General features: G+C 41.7%; 1 protein-coding gene across 2 annotated transcripts in view; it reads left to right on the top strand.

Annotated features, from left to right (window-relative positions):
- The first annotated feature begins 4,593 nt into the window (after positions 1–4,593).
- LOC109903420 (solute carrier family 45 member 4) overlaps positions 4,594–21,050 on the top strand; it is an 80,133-nt gene continuing 63,676 nt past the window's right edge. For both annotated transcript variants that reach the window (XR_002257038.2, XM_020500106.2), the window contains exons 1-2: positions 4,594–4,717; positions 5,816–5,937. The gene's annotated coding sequence lies outside the window, so the exon portion shown is untranslated. The remainder of the gene's footprint in view (positions 4,718–5,815; positions 5,938–21,050) is intronic.

Raw genomic sequence — 21,050 nt, 5'->3', positions numbered from 1 at the left:
TGACAGTAAATCTCAGTAAGACAAAAGATAATGGTGTTCCAAAAAAGGTCCAGTCGCCAGGACCAGAAATACAAATTCCATCTAGACACCGTTGCCCAAGATCACACAAAAAACTATACATAGCTTGGCCTAAACATCAGCACCATAGGTACAGTTGAAGTCAAAAGTTTACATACACCTCAGCAAAATACATTTAAACTCAGTTTTTCACAATTCCTGACATTTAATCCTAGTAAAAAATCTCTGTTTTAGGTCAGTTAGGATCACTACTTTATTTTAAGAATGTGAAATGTCAGAATATTAGTAGAGATTTATTTCAGCTTTTATTTCTTACATCACATTCCCAGTGGGTCAGAAGTTTACATACACTCAATTAGTATTTGGTAGCATTGCCTTTAAATTGTTTAACTTGGTTCAAACATTTCAGGTAGCCTTCCACAAGCTTCCCACAATACGTTGGGTGAATTTTGGCCCATTCCTCCTGACAGAGCTGGTGTAACTGAGTCAGGTTTGTAGGCCTCCTTAATCGCACACACTTTTTCAGTTCTGCCCACAAATATTCTATAGGAATGTGGTCAAGGCTTTGTGATATCCACTCCAATACCTTGACTTTGTTGTCCTTAAGCCATTTTGCCACAACTTTGGAAGTATGCTTGGGGTCATTGTCCATTTGGAAGACCCATTTGCGACCAAGCTTTAGCTTCCTGACTGATGTCTTGAGATGTTGCTTCAATATATCCACATACTTTTCCTTCCTCATGAAGCCATCTATTTTTTATAACATGATGCTGCCAGCCTCGTGATTCACGGACGGGATGGTGTTCTTCATCTTGCAAGCCACCCCCTTTTTCCTCCAAACACAACGATGGTCGTTATGGCCAAAATTTTATATTTTTGTTTCATCAGACCAGAGGACATTTGTCCAAAAAGTACGATCTTTATCCCCATGTGCAGTTGCAAACCGTAGCCTGGCTTTTTCTGTCAGATTTGGAGCAGTGGCTTCTTCCTTGCTGTGCGGCCTTTCAGGTTATGTTGATATAGGACTTGTTTAACTGTGGATTTAAATAGTTTTGTACCTGTTTCCTCCAGCATCTTCACAAGGTCCTTTGCTGTTGTTCTGGGATTGATTTGCCTTGGAATACATCCACAGGTACACTTCCAATTGACTCAAATTATGTCAATTAGCCTATCAGAAGATTCTAAAGCCATGACATCATTTTCTGGAATTTTCCAAGCTGTTTAAAGGCACATTCAGCTTAGTGTATGTAAACTTCTAACCCACTGGAACTGTGATACAGTGAATTATAAGTGAAATAATCTGTCTGTAAACAATTGTTGGAAAAATGACTTGTGTCATGCACAAAGTAGATGTCCTAACCGACTTGCCAAAACTATAGTTTGTTAACAAGAAATTTGTGGAGTGGTTGAAAAACAAGTTTTAATGACTGCAACCTAAGTGTATGTAAACTTCCGACTTCAACTCTAAGCTTTGAACGATCTGAGAGATAAGGCAAGAAGGGCATTCTATGCCATCAAAAGGAACATACATTTTGACATACCAATTAGGATCTGGCTAAAAATACTTATAGAATAAATGTATAGAACCCACTGCCCTTTATGGTTGTGAGGTCTGGGTTCCGCTCACCAACCAAGAATTCACAAAATGGGACAAACACCAAATTGAGACTCTGCAAAAATATCCTCCATGTACAACGTAAAACACCAAATAACGCATGCAGAGCAGAATTAGGCCGATAGCCGCTAATTATCGAAATGAAGAAAAGAGACGATCCAATTTCCAAACCTTCCATAACAAAGCCATCACCTACAGAGAGATGAACCTGGAGAAGAGTCCCCGAAGCAAGCTGGTCCTGGGGCTCTGTTCACAAACACAAACAGACCCCACAGAGCCCCATTACAGCAACACAATTAGACCCAAGCAAATCATGAGAAAACAAAAAGATGATTACTTGACACATTGGAAAGAATTAACAAAAAACAGTGTGCTATTTGAATGCTAGAATGATATTTGGCCCTAAACAGAGAGTACACAGTAGCAGAATAACTGACCACTGTGACTGACCCAAACGTAAGGAAAGCTTTGACAATGTACAGACTCAGTGAGCATAGCCTTGCTATTGAGAAAGGCCGCCGTAGGCAGACCTGGCTCTCAAGAGAAAACAGTCGATGTACACACTGCCCACAAAATGAGGTGGAAATTGAGCTGCACTTCCTAACCTCCTGCCAAATGTATGACCATATTAGAGACACATACTTCCCTCACATTACACAGGTCCACATAGAATTAAAAAACAACCCAATTTTGAAATTCTCCCATATCTACTGGGTGAAATACCACAGTGTGAAATATCACAGCAGCAAGATTTGTGACCTGTTGCCACAAGAAAAGGGCAACCAGTGAAGAACAAACACCATTGTACATACCATTTCATTTTTATTCATTTTGATTGTTTATTTCAGTTTTGTATATTATCTACTTTACTTACTTTGGCAATGTTAATATATGTTTCTCGTGCCTATAAAGCCCCTTGAATTGAATTGAACGGACGGACGGACGGACGGACAGACAAACTGAGATAAAGACTGAGGGGAGAGAAGCGTAAAGGCAGCGAAGCAGAAAGAGAGAGAGAAGCAGAGAGAGAAAAGCAGAGACAGAGAGAAGCAGAAAGAGAGAGAAGCAGAGAGAGAGAGAGAGAAGAAGAGAGAGAGAGAAGCAGAGAGGGAGAGAGAAGCAGATAGTTAGAATTTCCTGTTTGGCTCTTGTCTTCTCAGTGGGCAGCTTTATTGTTCCGCTGGGTGTGAAAGTGACTGAGAAGAAATGGACACTGGAGATAGTTGTCTACTTGACAGAGAGGAACAATAGGATTCTGTAAAACAGCCAATCAAGGGTCTCCAGGAGCGCTGTGGCCTTCCTGTCCTCACACTCTCTGGTGTGTGTGTGTGTGTGTGTGTGTGTGTGTGTGTGTGTGTGTGTGTGTGTGTGTGTGTGTGTGTGTGTGTGTGTGTGTTATTTTATTTTATTTCCCCCTTCCCCTTCCCCTTTCACCTCCAGGTTACACTATTTGATTCTCGACCATAACATTTTCAATTTCATTACACAAAGAGCACCTCCACCTCGTCTTCACCCCCTGTGTAGTAGGCCTGTGGTAGGACTAGGTCCTTCACCCCAAGACAGGATTTTTGAAAATCAAAAAGATATTGTACAAATGATTTAGAGCCCAGTGGAGCCCGGTGCATAACATATGAAGTATTTTGCAACACAATTCCATAATTAGGCTTTTGTGTCATTAGTAGCAGGCTATTGTAACAACTAATTGACCTAGTTTATGTTTGCGCCACTAGAAAAATACAACCCAGCATTCCATGCTGACCGCTATTGATCCTTGGCATGACTGGGACCTGCTGCTCTACTATGGATGAAACAATAGCGGAAGTGCCACCCCCATGCACTTAACACACATTTCTCGTTTTGCTAAGTTCGCTGTGTTGTATATTGCTCTCAGTAAAGAAGAACTATGTGTATGGTCATTAGTACAGAATACCAGCCTGGTCTCATAGACTAGATGTAACATAGTAAATGTAAACACTCAAATTAGTATGATATGTTACGTTTAGTATGGTTACATAAGACAGATATTTACAAACCTTTTACTTCAGTGGGCTAAATCAGGGTCACACAGAGAATTTCTTGGTAGTCTTAAAACAATCTATTTGAAACAAAAGTGTACACCTCACACACATGGTTATGGACTTAGAAAAATGAAGACACCTGTACCATGTCAGATATAGAGTTGCAATGTATTACATTTTGAGTTTGCATCCCAATATTACACTTTATATACATCACAGAAGACTGAAATATAATAGAAACTGTTTGACATAGAAACACCGCAGGTTTTTTGAAATAATGTTTATTAATTATTCAAATAATTTCAGAATGAATAAACAGCAGCATACTACCCTGCATCTCACTGCTGGATTGCCCTTGAAGCTAAGCAGTGTTGTACCTGGAAGGGAGACCAGATGCTGCTAGAAGTGGTGTTGGAGGGCCAGTAGGAGGCACTCTTTCCTCTGGTCTTAAAAAATATTGCATGGATTGGGGACATTGCCCTGTGTAAAGTGCAGTCTTTTAGATGTCAATATAAACAGGTGTTCAGACTCTCTGTGGTCACTAAAGACTAGGGCTGTTAACCTGTTGTTCTGGCTAAATTCCCAATCTGGCCATCGTACCATCATGGCCACCTAATCATCTTCTCCCCTGTAACCATTCCCCAGTTCATTGCCATAAATGAGAATGTGTCTCGGTCAATTTACCTGGTAAAATAGGGGTAAAAAAAATGATGTTCATAACAAATTACTAAAAGTGTTATTAAGAATGTTATAGTATTTAGACTGTTAATGCAAGTACAGAGTACAGAGTACATTCATGCATATGCAAATAACGTGCGATAACGCCCACTATGTTTTTATTTTCTCCTTTAAATCGAAAACCCCAGCCCTTTATGCAAATCACTCATCCCGTCAGCGGAAGCTGGCTGTAGGCTTATTTCCGACAGATATTCCTTTAAAGCTGTGGCTTGACTGCAAGACGTCCCAGAGGATCCAGTCGATGCACCAATACAAAAATACCTTTCGAGTGGACGTAAACATTATATCACAACAGTAACGAACGAAGGAAAGAGAAACCGATAACTGGGTAAGCATAGTGCATGTTTTAACAGATGACATTATTATAATTTACCAGCTCAAGTTACTAAGCATCTCAGTTTGCTTGCTGCATCAGAAGGTTTCGCTCGACTAACCGTCAGCTATGTTATGCACTTGTGTAAAAAGCAACATCGAAATGCCTGCGAGTTCCGTGGTAGGCTATAATAAACGCGTTTCCATATGTAGTAGTATTATTACTACACTGTACTAGAATGAACTGACGACCTCAAGTTTGTTGATAATATTGAATAGACAGCGGGCTTAACACAGCGATCCCACATTTGAGTGCTCGTGCAACTGTTGACGATGGATGCTCTTGACAGTCGCACTAGAGGGTAGGTTGCATAATTGGGCAGTTGCAATTACAAATTGTCATGTTAACCTTTTGATGTAATTATTTCAAAAGCACTTGTTCATTATTCCACGAGACCTGTTACTCTTTTCTACCGTAGCATCTATTTCAACTGTACAGGTCCGGTGCGCCTGTGAAACGTAAAGGCAATGTCTTTAATTTGCAAAAGTTTTTTTCATACATTAAGAATATAATTTGAAATGGAGAGTAATGTTTTGGCTTGAAATTAATACAAAGATGCACCAGAAAAAATGGTTTGCTGGCCATTATTTTGGTTGAAATTATGTTATGCAATCAATCAATTTAGCATGATGCATGTGTCAGGAGGTTTGAAGCAATTTATTAGCAAAGTACATAGCCATGTTCATAGTTAATAATACAGTAATAGCAACCAAGTGTGTTTTGTCGACCAGTTTGTCGAAATACAGTGGTATCGCTAGCTTTTACTCTTCAGCGTAACTGAATGTGAGTTGATATCATGTGTCTCTGTATTTACTGCAGAGACCAGGTTCATGTCAGGGAAGTGGTTGATATTCAAATCTGATGTAAATCGCTCTTTGCTGAGTGAGATGCAAACCAGAAGGGTAGAGAGGGCCTGTGGTATGTTTATCTCTTATGAGGATTACCCAAGTGCCCCAAGGGTGGTGGTGCACCAGGTGCTCTTTGCTTTTCACTTTGCTTTCCTGAAATGTGTGTTAGCTAACCTTGCCACTGTGGATAATTTGTCTTTTGCAGGTGCCAAGAAGATAGCTGCTCCTCTTTTCCAAAAGGACGAGGCGCACAACATCTTTGGAACAACTGCTGTTGCATGCAGTCATCTGCAGAGGTTACTGTATGAAGCTTTTAAGGCCTTTTTGGTGAGTCTGTCTGGATGTTTTTATAATTCATTCATTTTTAGATGATTCAGGTTAGATACAAGATGTTGACCATGTAGATACACACACACCTACACACCTACAAACACCCTTTCAGACACTCTCCTGAGCGCTAATCTGGTCCGACCTGGTTTCAGCTCGTGACTGTGTGGACGCTAGTCATGAAGAGAAACCTTTACTTCCCATTAATGGTATTGATCACTAAACACTCCCACTGGCTCAGCAGTCGGTCTCAAAACACAGCAGAGAGACGGGGAACCACAGACCCTTGTTCTTATTAGTTGCAGACTGTCTATATTGCGTCAACACCCCTGAATGAAGCAAACTACGACACAAGACAGAAAGGTTACATTGGAGCATTAGCATAGAGTACTAAAGTTGAAATGTTCTTCCTTTCATAACCCCAAAGATCACTGGACTGCACTCACACACAACTTGTCCCTCCGGCTCTGTGGTTCTTATTGCAGCTTACAACTGCTGATTAAAACTTTCTGGCTGACTGCTCCATGCCGAGGCTTGTGAAATCACCTTAAATGGGTGAAACACAGCTCTTAAAAACAATTCTACATTTCAGTTTTGGCTATCTTATGTTGTCTTTGGTAGTTTGCTTCAGACAAGGCCTAATTCCTTTGATTTAAGGGTGTGACTATATAATTTGATCAGATTCATACATTGACAGTGAGTTTAGGAAAAGTAGCCCTAGGCCTATATTTGGAATATTTGACTACTTGTTTGATGTGGAACGACATCAGATATTACAGGCATGTCGTCCAGATGATTACAATATTATAATTATTATAAGAATCATAATTATGACAGTATCAGGTCAGTGTTGTTGTGCGTGTCATCCTGACATCATAACACACACTTCAGTGTGAATCCCAGCTTTGTCATTAACAAAGATATGGTGGTGCACCACAGATAACCCCACCCTCCTCACTGAGATCCCGACAGAGCTTCCAAGTACAGGACACTGTGTGTCTTGAATTACACAGTCTATTTGTGCAGTGTGGTCTGAGTTCTTCTCAACAGTCTTCTTTTATCCTTGTCGGCTTTCTCTTGTGAAGTTGTGTGACGTCATTCTAGTCCACTCTAGGCTCAGTAGGCCTTATATGGGATGTTGTTCAACCACAATAGAATATTGGATTAAAGTCAGGCAAAAAAAAAATCATTTTGTTTACTGTTCATGTCACAGTGACGGCTGAGAGAGAGCAGATCTGACTCCGGCCAGGCAGCCACATTGTTGGAGCTCGAGCACATTCAATATCTAAATCGATATCAGATAACATGCATGCAGTATGATGCCACTGAGGTTTAATAATAGCCCTGGTTCTAATGCAGAGGGCAGCTACACTATGCTCCTGCTCTGTCCTGTCTGCCATGGCAACTGCTTCATTGAGTGTCATGCTTTGTACTGTTTGCAAGTGGTATTGTCACACAGTAGTTATAGACCTTGGTCTGTAATAGTTATTATAAAACTAGGTATAGTTATTATAGACCATGTTATAGACCAGGGGTATTCAAATCTTACCCTACGATGTCCAGACTACTGCTGGTTTTCTGTTCTACCTGATGAAAATGCATAATTGCACCCACCTGGTCTCCCAGGTCTAAATCACTCCCTGATTAGAGGGAGATAATAATAAAAAGCAGTGGAACTGGCTTCGAGGTCCAGATAAACGTTTATACACCATAGTCAGTTTTGATGAGTTTGACAGATGAACAAGTATTCAAATTCAACATGAGTTGAGGCATTGCCACAGAGATCAAATCACATTTTATTGGTCACAGGCACCAATTTTTTTTTTAAATTGAGCCTTTATTTAACTAGGCAAGTCAGTTAAGAACAAATTCTTATTTACAATGACGGCCTACACCGGCCAAACCCGGACGACGCTGGGCCAATTGTGCGCTGCCCTATGGGACTCCCAATCACGGCCGGTTGTGATACAGCCTGGAATCAAACCAGGTAAGAAAATAGTTACATAACAAAATAACAATAACGAGGCTATATATAGGCTATATACAAGGAGTACCAGTTCCAAGTCAGTGTACTGGGGTATGAGGTAGTTGGGGTGATTGATTGCGGTAATATGTACATGTAGGTTTGGGTAGGTGATTGATTGAAGTGCTATGTACATGTAGCTAGGGGGTGAAAAGCAGAAAATCCAGGTAGCCATTTGATTAACTGTTTAGCAGTCTTATGGTTTTGGGGTAGAAGCTGTTCAGGAGCCTCTTGGTCCCAGACTTGGTTCTCCGCCACCGCTTGCCCTTTTCGTAGCAGAGAGAACAGTCTATGACTAGGGTGGCTGGATTCTTTGACAATTTTTAGGGCCTTCCTCTGACACCGTGTGGTATTGAAGTCCTGGATGACAGGGAGCTTAGCCCCAGTGATGTACTGGGCCGTACGCACTCCCCAGATGCCGAGCAGTTGCCATACCAAGCCTTGATTCAGTCCGTCTACATGCTCTCTATGGTGCAGCTGTAGAACTTTTTGAGGATCTGAGGGCCCATGCCAAATATTTTCAGCCTCCTGGGGGGGAAGAGGCGTTGCTGTGCCCTCTTCACAATTGTGTTGGTGTGTTTTGTTTATTCCACATTGTGTGCACGTGATAAATGACATTGCTTTCTCCTTTCCTCTGCATATGACAAGTTAGCAGGCGTCTCTACAGAGCAGAGGCTCTGCCTGATCCCTGGGCTGCCTTCCTGGCTGGGTGCTCCTCTAATGATATTTAAAGGACCTCTCAATAATGCACAACGCCTGCTAATAATAGACTAGGTCACAGTGAAGGAGCCCTTTCAGGACGAGCCTCAGTTTCACCATCTTTTCTCCTTTCCTCTCTCTCTCTCTCTCTCTCTCGATGTGCTCGCTTTTCCCTCTCTCCACCCCTTCACACTGCTGCTGCCTGCTCATAAGATGGCCAAAGCTGTAGTTATGTTACTGCATCACAACACAAACTCAGCCAGTCCAGCTCCTTCTATGGAGCCTGCCCTTCAGCAGGAGGATTCTGCCTCAACAGAGTGTGAAAGTCTGAGAGGAGAGAGTGCATTTTGCATTGTCCCTATCTGAGCTCAACCTTGATTCATGTTCTCTGGTACTCAGGGCTGAGATGTTTTTCAGCTATTTCACTCATGTTTGAGCCGTCCGTCTACCTGTACCACAGGAGGCTGCTGAGGGGAAGACGGCTCATAATACTGTTTGGAATGGACTGGTATCAAACACATGGAAACAATGTGTTTGAAACCATTTAATTCTATCCATTACTGTGAGGCTGGCCTCCCCAAGTATGATGCTACCTGTGCTGTGTACTACAGAACTGTACAATAGGTATAGGCCCTCTCTTCACACTGAGTAGCTAGGGAGGCACCTCCAAACAAGAAACTATCTACAGGGCCCAGCTGGTTTTCTTTGTTGTGTCTGGTGATACCTGAGTATTGTTGATGATAAACCATTCAGATACTGGCAGCTTTTCTTCTCTCATGCCCCTTTTGTAATGAGAGAAGTGGGAGGTTTTGCCCCCTCCTCTCCAGTATCCCCTCCTTTCCATTCCCTCCCTCCCATAAACAGTTTCTCCAACCCAGGTAGCTCTCTCAGAAGCTTGGGTGACAGGACTTGGCAGTAGTAGAACAACATTAAGGCAGCAGCCAGCTAGGGACTGAGGACGGACTTCTCCTCTCAGACAACACACATGCACTGTGGCTGGTTTGGTTGGCAGAAAGGCTCCCTTGTAGTGTTTGGAAATGACTGAGCCAGATCTGTTTGGATGCGGTTGAGATGAGACGTGCTGTCACCATCTTTCCACACAGGTGGGTCACTGTTCATTTAGTGATGAATGGATGATTTGCAAGATACTGGTTTTGCTTTGTAATTCAGTTGAATGTGCAATTGTTAGTGAGATAGGATAACCATAATTATTTTTGTGTTGAGCATTGTCAACTGTCCATGGTTTAGAGGAATAGATAGGATGTGAAGATGACAGTTTTCACACAGACATCTGAGCATGGAGATATAATCTATTTCCATGCACCTGAGTGTGATGTCTGCCAGGTTTGACATGGATCTGTCATGGAACATTGTCACGGGGAGCACCAGGGCAGCATACTCTGAGGACTGATTTTAAGAAATTAAATATGGATTTTACTAATCTCTTTCCCGCCTTACCACTCACAGCTTTGCCAGCTGTCTCCTGCTATGTCAACTGAGGATGGAAGTCAACATTTGTGTTTATTTAGTGACCCGTGGGCTTGGTTTTCTAATAACCTGACCTCGGTTGCATTTCTCTTCTGGTCTTAAGATTTACTGTAACTCAGTTGGTAGAGCATTAGATTTACTGTAACTCAGTTGGTAGAGCATTAGATTTACTGTAACTCAGTTGGTAGAGCATTAGATTTACTGTAACTCAGTTGGGAGAGCATTAGATTTACTGTAACTCAGTTGGGAGAGCATTAGATTTACTGTAACTCAGTTGGTAGAGCATTAGATTTACTGTAACTCAGTTGGTAGAGCATTAGATTTACTGTAACTCAGTTGGTAGAGCATTAGATTTACTGTAACTCAGTTGGTAGAGCATTAGATTTACTGTAACTCAGTTGGGAGAGCATTAGATTTACTGTAACTCAGTTGGGAGAGCATTAGATTTACTGTAACTCAGTTGGTAGAGCATTAGATTTACTGTAACTCAGTTGGGAGAGCATTAGATTTACTGTAACTCAGTTGGGAGAGCATTAGATTTACTGTAACTCAGTTGGGAGAGCATTAGATTTACTGTAACTCAGTTGGGAGAGCATTAGATTTACTGTAACTCAGTTGGGAGAGCATTAGATTTACTGTAACTCAGTTGGTAGAGCATTAGATTTACTGTAACTCAGTTGGTAGAGCATTAGATTTACTGTAACTCAGTTGGGAGAGCATTAGATTTACTGTAACTCAGTTGGTAGAGCATTAGATTTACTGTAACTCAGTTGGGAGAGCATTAGATTTACTGTAACTCAGTTGGGAGAGCATTAGATTTACTGTAACTCAGTTGGGAGAGCATTAGATTTACTGTAACTCAGTTGGGAGAGCATTAGATTTACTGTAACTCAGTTGGGAGAGCATTAGATTTACTGTAACTCAGTTGGGAGAGCATTAGATTTACTGTAACTCAGTTGGTAGAGCATTAGATTTACTGTAACTCAGTTGGGAGAGCATTAGATTTACTGTAACTCAGTTGGTAGAGCATTAGATTTACTGTAACTCAGTTGGGAGAGCATTAGATTTACTGTAACTCAGTTGGTAGAGCATTAGATTTACTGTAACTCAGTTGGGAGAGCATTAGATTTACTGTAACTCAGTTGGGAGAGCATTAGATTTACTGTAACTCAGTTGGGAGAGCATTAGATTTACTGTAACTCAGTTGGGAGAGCATTAGATTTACTGTAACTCAGTTGGTAGAGCATTAGATTTACTGTAACTCAGTTGGTAGAGCATTAGATTTACTGTAACTCAGTTGGGAGAGCATTAGATTTACTGTAACTCAGTTGGTAGAGCATTAGATTTACTGTAACTCAGTTGGGAGAGCATTAGATTTACTGTAACTCAGTTGGGAGAGCATTAGATTTTCTGTAACTCAGTTGGGAGAGCATTAGATTTACTGTAACTCAGTTGGGAGAGCATTAGATTTACTGTAACTCAGTTGGTAGAGCATTAGATTTACTGTAACTCAGTTGGTAGAGCATTAGATTTACTGTAACTCAGTTGGTAGAGCATTAGATTTACTGTAACTCAGTTGGGAGAGCATTAGATTTACTGTAACTCAGTTGGGAGAGCATTAGATTTACTGTAACTCAGTTGGGAGAGCATTAGATTTACTGTAACTCAGTTGGGAGAGCATTAGATTTACTGTAACTCAGTTGGGAGAGCATTAGATTTACTGTAACTCAGTTGGTAGAGCATTAGATTTACTGTAACTCAGTTGGTAGAGCATTAGATTTACTGTAACTCAGTTGGTAGAGCATTAGATTTACTGTAACTCAGTTGGGAGAGCATTAGATTTACTGTAACTCAGTTGGGAGAGCATTAGATTTACTGTAACTCAGTTGGGAGAGCATTAGATTTACTGTAACTCAGTTGGGAGAGCATTAGATTTACTGTAACTCAGTTGGGAGAGCATTAGATTTACTGTAACTCAGTTGGGAGAGCATTAGATTTACTGTAACTCAGTTGGGAGAGCATTAGATTTACTGTAACTCAGTTGGGAGAGCATTAGATTTACTGTAACTCAGTTGGGAGAGCATTAGATTTACTGTAACTCAGTTGGGAGAGCATTAGATTTACTGTAACTCAGTTGGGAGAGCATGTATTGTATACCGTTTTTTTGTGGTGTGGTTATCCTATAAGCCCATGGGCTTCCAACCACACCTGCACACCGTTTTTGGTTTTTATTTGTTTTTATCTCTATTGTTGCCTATCACTTGTTCTTAAATAATAAAATAAATGGCAGGATAGTGGGTTCAATCCTCATGACCACCCATACGACTTTAGGTTGCTTTATATAGGAGTGTTTTTAGGTTGCTTTATATAGGGGTGTCTAATAATTGCCATATACATGTATGTTATATAAGGGAAAGGGGGAGACCTAGTCAGTTGTCCAACTAAATGTATTCAACTGAAATGTGTCTTCCGCATTTAACCCAACCCCTCTGAATCAGAGAGGTGCGGGTGGCGGCCTTAATCAACATCCACGTCTTCGGCGCCCGGGGAACAGGGGGTTAACTGCCTTGCTCAGGGGCAGAATGACAGATTTTTACCTTGTCAGCTCGGGGATTCAATCCAGCAACCTTCCGGTTACTGACCCAAAGCTCTAACCACTAACCACCTGTCGCCATATATATTAGCTGCATGATATATATATATTTTTTTACATATTCTTGTTCAGAGGGAGTATGATATTATGATATTGGTATTGGTATTGGTTTAAATATGCTGTTATTTCAACCTCCTCAGACAAATAGTCACAATCTATGAATCTAACTTCAAGAGCTCTGTATCTATCTTGTTTCCTGGTTGCACCTACTGTACGTATTACAGTGTACCTTGTCTGTTTGTCAGCCATTATGTAACACTCTGGACTTCAACAGGCTAGAATTGGATAGGTGTTGTCCTGTGTAGAGCATGTCTGGACAAATCAAATCAAATCAAATTAGCATAGGGGAAAAGGGTTATCTGTAGCTGAAGTTCCTGGAGTTGTTGTCACCACCAGGCTCTGGGAAAACCAGTTAAGGTACCTTTCACCATACCAAATAGCCAGCATGAGATGGGAAGTTGCATTGAGATGGGAAGTTGCATGCAGTAACACCACTTTAGTGTTAATCTTTATAGTCTTACTCTACGCTGAGAATATAAAACATTAGGAACACCTGCTCTTTCCATGACATAGACTAACCAGGTGACTCCAGGTGAAAGCTATGATCCCTTATTGATGTCACCTGGTAAATACACTTCACATCAGTGTAGATGAAGGGGAGGAGACAGGTTAAAGAAGGATATTTAAGCCTTGAGACATGGATTGTGTATGTGTGCCATACAGATGGTGAATGGGCAAGACAAAATATTTAAGTGCCTTTCAACGGGATCTGGTAGTAGGTGCCAGGCGCACTGGTTTGTGCCAAGAACTGCAACGCTGCTGGTTTTTTCACACTCAACAGTTTCCTGTGTGTATCAAGAATGGTCCATCATTCAAAGGACATCCAGCCAACTTGACACAACTGTGGGAAGCATTGGAGTCAAAATGGGCCAGCATACCTATGGAACGCTTTCAACACGTTGTAGTGTCCACGCCCAACAAATTGAGGTTGTTCTGAGGGCAAAAGGGGGGTGTACAACTCCATATTAGGAAGGTGTTCCTGATGTTTGGTATACTTTTATATACTGTGTATATAAAATATTTTGATTTGAAGAATCTATAGTCCCACTATGTCAATGACATGTTGATTTTGAAGGCAGGCTATGTGAGACTCCTGCCGGGCTGTTTTATTTGTTGTTGCAAGTAGCTGTTTCAACACACAGGCTGCAGTTGATTCCCACGTCTGTGTATGCATAACCTAACGTAGCAGGAGTAAAATAAACGCCTGAAAGTAGGTCCATTACATACTGGTCTTAACGAGAAGAAACAAAACTGTCGTGAGATTCTCTTCTGCACTGTTTAATGGAGGAGGAGTTAATATGGAGTAGGGATGCACCGATATTACATTTTTGGCCGATTCTGATATTTTCCTTGCCAAAAAAACCCAGATACCGTTATTTGACATTTTAGCAGCCTTTTAAGCGTTCTAGTGCAGTTAAAAAGTTGAAACAAAGTGTCATTTGTTCAGTTAGGAACAGATTGTTTAAAAACTTGTAAATTAGAAAAATGACATATCCATGAATGTATTTTATTGCACAACAGACACATATTTTAGCTGCCCCGCATTACAAAGATGGTTAAGTTGTTGGTGGCTCTTCTTACTATCCAATCTTGACTGGATGGAGAAACTTCAAAATGTTTTGAAAGAAATATTGGTTGAAACTAAAATGCAGTTAATAATTTTAGCTTTAACTGCTTGATAAAAGTACTGTCTCTAGGCTGTCATAAACTGTCTCTAGGCTGTCATAAACTGTCTCTAGGCTGTCATAAACTGTCTCTAGGCTGTCATAAACTGTCTCTAGGCTGTCATAAACTGTCTCTAGGCTGTCATAAACTGTCTCTAGGCTGTCATAAACTGTCTCTAGGCTGTCATAAACTGTCTCTAGGCTGTCATAAACTGTCTCTAGGCTGTCATAAACTGCTATAAATGGCTTCAACTTTTCAAATGTGCTCAACAAGTAAAATGAGAGAAATTTACAACACATCTCATCTTTCATTTAGGAAATAAACAAATAAAAAAACACAACTGCTTGTTTTAAATGAAATGAAAATCTTGACTTATTATACCAGCCATGAATGAACAACAGAAAAGCAACTGGGCCTAGTCAATTTTTTCCAGTGCCATTAGATGGCTGGGTTACAAAATGACTGCCCATTTACAATTTTAACATTTGGAGGAGGTTTTTCTTCACAAAGAGGACCTGCTCAGCTTTGTCACGAGAGTGTTTCTTTTTTCGTCTACAATGTGTGAAGCTGCACTGAAAAAGTGCTAACTGTCCACACTAGTACAGGGAGCACCAAGATACTTGTGCACAGCTTTAGCTAGGATGGGGAAACGGTGCTTGTTACTTATCCAGTATCCAAGTGCATCTTCATTCCTGGTAGGTTCTGTCAGGTATCCTAGGATCTGCAAATAAGGGCTGGGGGGATACAACATATTGCGTTATTCTTGCATTACAAATTATCATTAGGCATAGATCAACATTGGCAAATGTTGGCCGATGTAGTAACAGAAAATTAAAAATACAACTCTTCTCTCTCTCTCTCACACACACACACACACACACACACACACACACACACACACACACACACACACACAAAAAATGTATTTTGTTGGCATTTATGTATGGCCCCATTACCAGTAAAACATAATCAAAACCTATTTATTTCACTTACTGTGCTGTTTCGTTGTTCAGTTGTTTCATTCTCAAACAGGATTTCATCATACATGTCAAGAAGTGTTTCAGCTCTATCTGTCCGTGGCCTCTCTTCCCCGGTGCGCACTGTCACTGTGTCCGTTTCCATCTTGTCCAGCTGTCTCTGTAACATTTCACGTAAACCCTGTTTCTTGTCTGCATCGAAGTAGCGGTCCTTGTACCTAGCGTCTGCAGCAGACATGATACCCTCTGTCATGGCATTGAAACGCCTGCTCAACAAAACTGCCGACACAGACCGTGGGGTTAACTTGCAAAGTACTTTACTAGACACTGTGAACAAGCGATTCGGTGGAATTCTCTCTAGTGTACTTTTGTAAGTTTTTTTGTTGTTGAATTTGACCCCTTTTTCTCCCCAATTTCATGGTATCCAATTGTTGTAGTAGCTATTATCTTGTCTCATCGCTACAACTCCCGTACGGGCTCGGGAGAGACGAAGGTTGAAAGTCATGCGTCCTCCGATACACAACCCAACCAAGCCGCACTGCTTCTTAACACAGCGCGCATCCAACCCGGAAGCCAGCCGCACCAATGCGCCGGAGGAAACACCGTGCACCTGGCCACCTTGGTTAGCGCACACTGCGCCCAGCCCGCCACAGGAGTCGCTGGTGCGCGATGAGACAAGGACACCCCTACCGACCAAGCCTTCCCTAACCCGGGCGACGCTAGGCCAATTGTGCGTCGTCCCACGGACCTCCCGGTCGCTGCCGGTTACGACAGAGCCTGGGCACGAACCCAGGGACTCTGATGGCACAGCTGGCGCTGCAGTACAGCGCCCTTAACCACTGCGCCACCCGGGAGGCTGTAAGTTTTAACCCCACGGTCTGTCGGCAGTTTTGTTGAGCAGGCGTTTCAATGCCATGACAGAGGGTATCATGTCTGCTGCAGACGCAGTTGATGAGCTTATTTCTCGAGTTGTTCAATGGAGTGTGCTCATGTTTTCAATGAGAATCCACTGGTTTGTACTGATTGTAGCAGGTAACTCCTAGTCTGCTGCGTACACGCCAAGCACTCGTTTCTGTTCCAGCAGGATCTCCATCATTTAAAGTACTATTCCATCTGGTGGAAACGTCTTGCTTAAGCCTTTTCGTTTTCACTCCAAGCTGTTCCTGTATTGCTTGCAGGTGGCTGTATGTTAGCCTGCAATACAAATAATTTATTCGTTCAACATGGTGGTATCTTTTTGTGTCGGTAAAATTTGTTATGTGGGAAATGGCGGTGGAAACGCCTTTATGCGCAAATATTTATATAATAAACAACATATCAGAGTAAATTTGGAGTCATGCGATGATATAGTATGTGGTCCTCCCACTACGACTTGGGGAAACCATGAAGTTTATTAGGCTACAGATGAAATAAGTTATGATGAACTTTGCAGGGTGGTGAAAGTGCACGGTGATGAGCTTGATGTTCCTTTCCAATAAATATCGAGGGTCTTATTCTGGTGATGATGATGATGGTAGATGCTTGACAAATTAAAATATTCTCGCTCTTATCCATAATAATCTCATGTATATTAGACCAGGGGTTCCCAAACTTTTTCATTCAGGGCCCCCCTTCCACTTTGTACGAGTGCACACACACCACGTCTATTTCTATGGGCACATGCACTGTTCCTGACACAAACTGTTCCCACCCCTCTTGTCTAATTCTACAGGTTTTAAAGCTCATTTCCTGCAATTCTACACATTTTGTCATGGGGTGCTGTAACGCTCCGGGTGTTGTGGGTGTGGAGTCAGACGCAGGAAACAGAGAGTGCGAGGCTGTGCTATTTAATGTCCAAAAAACTCAACACAGGGTGTTCACAACCAAAATATACGACCAGGAACAAACACGCTCCTCTACATACAAAACAGAAGGTCACAATAATCAATCCCGCACAAAGAACCAGGCGGGCCGGCTGACTAATAAAGCCTCACTAATTATACCCAACTCAAAACAGGTGTACTCAATAAACACATAAGGAGGGGGAGGAAAGAATCAGCTAGTAGGCCGGTCGACGACGACCGCTGAGCGCCACCCGAACGGGGAGGGGAGCCACCGTCGGTCGGAGTCGTGACAGTTGCAAAGAACATTTAGCAGTTTTAAAGCTCATTTTATACATTTTGCCATGTCTAATTTGTATTCATGTGATATTTGAGTGACAAAAAAAATCTATGGGCTAAAAAAACTAAAGCTGTGTTTGAATACCCATACTGACTACTACATACTTATGAGTGTATATACTACATACTATTAGTTCATTTTAGTATACTGTAAACGAATGGTAACCTTTCAGTTGAGCATACTAGAGCTTCTCCTGTCTACTGGATGTTGATGCTGTTGCTATGCAACCTCTTGCTAGTTTGTTAGCATAACAAATTACTAGCTAAACTTTTTCTAATTTCAGGTGTTTGTAAATTCAATCTGCGCTATGGGCGTTTGTAAATTCAGAGCGTTGTCAGATTGTCCATTCGTAAATCCAGAGCTTTGTCAGATTGTCCATTCGTAAATCCAGAGCTTTGTCAGATTGTCCATTCGTAAATCCAGAGCTTTGTCAGGTTGTCCATTCGTAAATCCAGAGCGTTGTCAGATTGTCCATTCGTAAATTCAGAGCGTTGTCAGATTGTCCATTCGTGAATTCAGAGCGTTGTCAGATTGTCCATTCGTAAATTCAGAGCGTTGTCAGTTTGTCCATTCGTAAATTCAGAGCGTTGTCAGTTTGTCCATTCGTAAATTCAGAGCGTTGTCAGTTTGTCCATTCGTAAATCCAGAGCATTTCGCTCTCGGAGCATTCAGAGCGCACACTGGACGCTCTGGCAGAGGAGTAGGGTTGAGCCGAGCGTTCAACGGCAGTCAAGCACCCAAGCTAACTGACTAACGTTGGCGAGCTACTTCCGGACACAAATTATAGAACACTTAACTCTGACCATTTTACTCATGCTGGTTAGGCTGTTTTCATGTTATCCAGAGCGTTGGTATCTGTCCTGCTGGCAACAATTTATATCACACTTTTAAAAAATAATTTGCTAATGTTTACTGACACTGGCCATATTCAACGGGTGCTTTGAAATCTGAGTAGATACATAATTAACAATGTCCATTTGAAACGCACAACAACTATACCACTTAGCTAAGAAGGATGTGAATAATCAAGTCAATAAATGTTGGGTAGTTAGTTAATATCTTGCCTGGCAAGTTCGATGCATAGGTAACTAGCTAACGTACCAGTAAAGTACCTACTGCTGTAAAGCTATGTGGTTCGTAGGGATAGTGTAGCTAACAAATTGTCAGCCAACATAACGTGTAATGTAACTTATTTGAAAAGTTATTACTTTAATACTTTGCTCAACATTTTCTTAACATTTATCATAGTTAGTTAAAGCAATGAATTTGTATCCTCTCTCGTCGGACTTCGGCTGCATATTTTCTGCCATTTTCTTCAAATCTGAAAAGTTACGAAGCCACGCCCATTTTCTGAAGAATTGCATTATGGGCCATAAAAGCAGGGAAATAGTGTCCACTGCATGTATACTTTGTATTTTGGTGAATTTAGTATGACATCCGGGAACTTTTGGCATACTAACTATATCCATACTATGACCAATAAGCATACTACATACTCAATTCACATCACAAATAGTACGGTTATGAGTATTCGAACACAGGTCTGCAATGACTAACATGACAAGAGGAACTGATGCACCACCCAATGTCGAAGTTGCACCTTGTGCATTCTACTATTACAACTTTCAAGAGTAAGTTCAAAGCTGGGCTGCCGCCCCACAGTTTGGGAACCACTGGACTAGACAACCCGCACAGCCTACCCGCACTGTATCTGCGAGCTGTTAGCTAGAGCACAGCTGCCAAGGCCAGAGTAGGCACATTTAGCTATTTAACCCAACTGTTTTTGTGACAAAACTATCGGTAGAGTTGCAAATGCGATGGAAACACATTGAACTTACATTTTTATTTGGTTCTTGAAAGCTTAAGTGGAAAGTTATATTTTGTGTGCACAACTTCATTACGCACTGATTTTTATCTGAAACAAGTCCAGGTGTGTGTATCAACATACCACGGGTGGGAAAATGTGCATATTTCTAGAATATTCGCATACATTCTGTCACCAATTGGATGGAAACCTAGCTACAGGCTCTTTCCAGTTCCCCTCAACCAAAACATCTGGTCATTGGGGACTCGGCAGATGCTAGTGTGTGTTCATGCATGTGTGTCCGTTAGGTCAAGCCAATGCTGAGCTGGTGGTTTTGGTTTGACCTTTATCAGAAGTGCAGGTGTGTGTATCAATAGCTATCAGAGCAGACCATGGGGTGCTGTTCATGCACGCTGTCCAGAATATTCTGTCCTCGTTAGGCTGGGCGAGGCCTAAGCCTAACTCGTGGTGTTTTTGGGGGGATGTGGTTGTTACGTTGTCATGGAAAGACTGCTGCATCTCCTTGAATGAGCCTGGCACGCCTGCTTGTTTTTACGTTTCAGTGCAATTGATCACTGCATGTATGTGTAACGTGAAGGTCAGGGCTGTTTCCTTTCCGAACCAAAAGACTGTGGTGTAGCAGGTTTGCCGTTGGATTGTTTTGAGTTAATTGTTGCGGTGGTGTGAGAATCTACTGTGGTCTTAATCAAGATAACTGACATTGCACCAATGAGAGGGATATATGAAATGTATTTTCTTGGATGTTTTCCCGCTTGTTATTTCTGTGGTCTTTGAAAATCTCTCATTTTGCTTCAGGGCCTTTCTTTCAGCTGTGGTTGATCACACTTAGGTACACACCCCTAAGGGTATCAAATACCTTGACCAGGCCTAAATTCCTATTTTCCTTCAATTGATTTGTGCATTACAAGATGTAGGCTGACATTGCAAGACTAATGTTTATGACTTGGTTTCCTTCGAGGGGAAACTGAGAATAAGGCTAGAGGATGATTTGTGAACCATTTTGATGAGGGACTCAACGAGCTGCCCTGACCAACACCCCAGGGAGGCATTCAGCAATGCTGTATCATCCACTGAAATAATGTAGTCTTCCTTCTTAAAGTAAGACTCGGAAATACATGGTAACACTACCTATTTTCCAAAGACGAAAGGCCTTCTAGGAAAGGCCACTATATGACCCTCATGATTGTATAGGCCTAGCTAGCTGTGCTTAGTGAGGTGCTGACAAGCTAGAAGAAGGACGGGCAGGCAGAGGAGGCCCACATGGAATTAGGGTGGCCAGCGTCCGTCTGCTAAATATAAAGCTAGGGATGATAGCCTTATAATAGTTGTCCTGTAAGCTGCCTCGTACCTTGCCACAAGAAGAGAATAGGTAATTGACTTGGCAGTCAGGCTCCATGCCGTCTCAGCCATGTTGTTGGCTACATAGGCCTACAACACAGAGTGGAACAGTATGGTTAGTATCCAAGATAGGTCATAGGTCCACTCTAACCCTTACAGCTGATGACTTTGCATAGCATGACCTCACACATTTGACATTGAACAGCCAAAATGCCCTGGAGCATG

Source organism: Oncorhynchus kisutch, linkage group LG14 (genome assembly GCF_002021735.2).
Source record: "Oncorhynchus kisutch isolate 150728-3 linkage group LG14, Okis_V2, whole genome shotgun sequence".
Taxonomy (NCBI): Eukaryota; Metazoa; Chordata; class Actinopteri; order Salmoniformes; family Salmonidae; genus Oncorhynchus; species Oncorhynchus kisutch.
The sequence above is the reverse complement of the archived record's forward strand: the minus strand, read 5'-3'. Positions and strand labels throughout refer to the sequence as shown.